Below are 3,024 nucleotides of genomic sequence, written 5' to 3' on the forward strand. Positions count from 1 at the left end.
TCTGGCTGTCTCGTGGTTTTCCAAACACGGCTGTTTTTGGGCCCCCCGGGGTTGGAGCTGCATCAAAAACTGCTTCTGTGTTCAACCAGGAGGCTGGCAGTGTCAGGGGTGAAGCTTCAGTGTTAACACTGAAATTTATTAAAATGAAATCAAAGCTAAGGGACTTCCCTGGTGGTCCAGCGGTTAAGAATTCACCTCTCCACGCAGAGGGGTGTGGATTCAATCCCTGGTTGGGGAACTGAGATTCCCACATGCCTTGTGGCCCCCAAATCAGAACATGAAACAGAAGCAATATGATAACACATTTAACAAAGGGTTTTAAAAAATGATTCCCATTTAAAAAAAAAAATCAAAGCCAAGCCCTGGCTCCTCAAGAGCCGCCCCCTGAGTCAAGCCTCAGTAGCCGCGGGTGGCCACAGCTTCTGAGTTTTTGCATCTGGCTTTTCCCACATCCCGTGGCCGCACCCTGCTGATGCTGTGAGAACTGCAGCTGTCCTCGGCTGCAATCCGGTGACTCTCCACCCGGCCTCGTCCTCAACCTTCCCTCCCACTGCCCCTGGGGTCTGCAGACACTGAAGGCTGCTTGTGTCCCCCTGGGGGCCTGGGCCCTGCAGGGGTGCTCCTCACCAGCTGGGGGAAGGGGGCTTCCTTGGGTCCTGAGCTCCGGGTGGGCTTTCAGCCCAAGGTGCATGACCATTTCTTGTCAGGGCTAGGGTTTTGGGGTGGGGGAGAATTGGGGCCCTTTTCTTTTAGAAGACAGGGAGTGAGATGATCCCTTCAGCCCCGGGGAACCTCTCTTCTGGGCCTGCAGGGGCCCAGGGAGGGGGTGGTGGCTGATTGAAGCTCTTCCTGGAACCCAAGGGGCCAGGGCTGGAGGCCTGGAGGGCCGACCCCTCTGGAGAGCGAGGGGGCCAGGGAGCAGAGATGCCCGCCTGGCCCTGTGGGGGCGGGGAGGGGAAGGGTGCTCTAGAGCATTAGGAAGGGAGCTGGGAGGACAGAGGGTCACTTCAGGGTCACCTGAAGTCGATGAGAGACCATGCAGGAGCAGGGATACCACAGAGAAGTGGGGCTGTGGGGAGCAGAGTTTGGTTTTGGTCCAGCCTGGAAAATCAGGTTTTCTTGGGCTGCAAATAACAGAAAGGCCCTCTAACAAACAGTGGCTCAGACAGTCAGAGCTACGGTGTTTCCAGTGGTCACGTACAGGTGCGAGAACTGGACCATAAGGAAGGCTGAGCACCAAAGAATTGATGCTTCTGAACTGTGGTGCTGGAGAAGACTCGTTGAGAGTCCCTTGAACAGCAAGGAGATCAAACCAGTCCATCCTTACGGCAGTCAGTCCTGAATATTCATTGGAAGGACTGATGTTGAAGCTCAAACTCCAATACTTTGGCTACCTGATGCAGAGAGGACTCATTTGAAAAGACCCTGATGCTGGGAAAGATTGAAGGCAGGAGGAGAAGGGGATGACAGAGGATGAGATGGTTGGATGGCATCACCAACTCAATGGACATGAGTTTGAGTAAACTCTGGGAGTTGGTGAGGGACAGGGAGGCCTGGTGTGCTGCCGTCCACGAGGTTGCAAAGAGTCGGATGTGCCTGAGTGACTCTGAACAGTAGAGAGTGATGGTGAGGTCTCCCCCAGACACCCTTAAATGGATCAGGAGTGACTCAGGGCCTTCCTGATGTCAGGATGTGGTAGGTGCCTGCTGCTTTGGGCCCCTCTCCTCCAGGCCTCCTGGGGAGGAGGGGAATCCTGTCAATTTCTGTTAGGAGGGAGCTCTCCCAGAGCCCAGCCCCTCCTCCCCCCAGTTGTCTTCCCGCCATGAAGGAGGCTGAGTGAGCCTGAACTGAAGGGGGTCCGTGGTCAGGACTGATTGGTCCCTGGCGCACCCCAGGGCTGGGCCCAGTGGAGGCCTCCTGGTGGGTGGGCAGGAGGAGCCCCACGTGGACCTTGGGATTTGGGAACCAACTGCCAGATGGCTGTGCCCACGTGGGCAGAGGCAAGCGTGGAGCAGGATGAGTGAGGTGGGCGGGGAGGGGTCCCAGTATCCAGGCCCCAGCATGCAAGCTCCTCTGTGGCTTTGGGAAACTTGCCCTAATGCTCTGACCTCTGGTAGTGGTGGTGTAGTTGCTCAGTCATCTAATTCTTGGTGACCCCATGGACCGTAGCTCGCTAGGCTCCTCTGTCCATGGCATTTCCCAGGCAAGACTACTGGAGTAGGTTGCCATTTCCTCCTCTAGGGGATCTTCCCGACCCAGGGATCAAACTCGTGTGTTACAGCTCCTGCACTGGCAAGCGGATTCTTGACCACCCACACCCTCTAGTTCTCAATGGGAAATCTACAAAATGAAGAAAATGACATTATTTTGCAGATGGGCAGAATAAACCCAGTCTCGTGTGGGCGTGTCATCAGGTGCCGGTCAGGGGGCTCAGCTGTGGTTGCTTCTGACTGTATGTGTCAACCTGTCTTCATGGGTGCTGCAGAGGAGAAGGGCGGCGAAGCCTGCGCTCAGGACCCAGAGGGCTTTGCTCTGTTTTGTGAGGTGAAATGGTGAGAGACTATTTTTTGGGTACCATCTCCAGATAGTGACTGCAGCCATGAAATTAAAAGACGCTTGCTCCTTGGAAGAAAAGCTGACCAAGCTAAACAGCATATTAAAAAACAGAGACATTATTTTGCCAACAAAGGTCCGTCTAGTCAGAGCTATGGTTTTTCCAGTGGTCACGTATGGATGTAAGAGTTGGACCATAAAGAAAGCTGAGCACCGTGGAAGTGATGCTTTTGAACTGTGGTGTTGGAGAAGACTCTTGAGAGTCCCTTGGACTGCAAGGAGACCCAACCAGTCCATCCTAAAGGAAATCAGTCCTGAATACTCATTGGAAGGACTGATGCTGAAGCTGAAACTTCAATACTTTTGCCACCTGATGCGAAGAGCTGACTCATTGGAAAAGACCCTGATGCTGGGAAAGACTGAGGGCAGAAGAAGGGGACAACAGAGGATGAGATGGTTGGATGGCATCAC

Source organism: Bos indicus x Bos taurus, chromosome 20 (genome assembly GCF_003369695.1).
Source record: "Bos indicus x Bos taurus breed Angus x Brahman F1 hybrid chromosome 20, Bos_hybrid_MaternalHap_v2.0, whole genome shotgun sequence".
Taxonomy (NCBI): domain Eukaryota; kingdom Metazoa; phylum Chordata; class Mammalia; order Artiodactyla; family Bovidae; genus Bos; species Bos indicus x Bos taurus.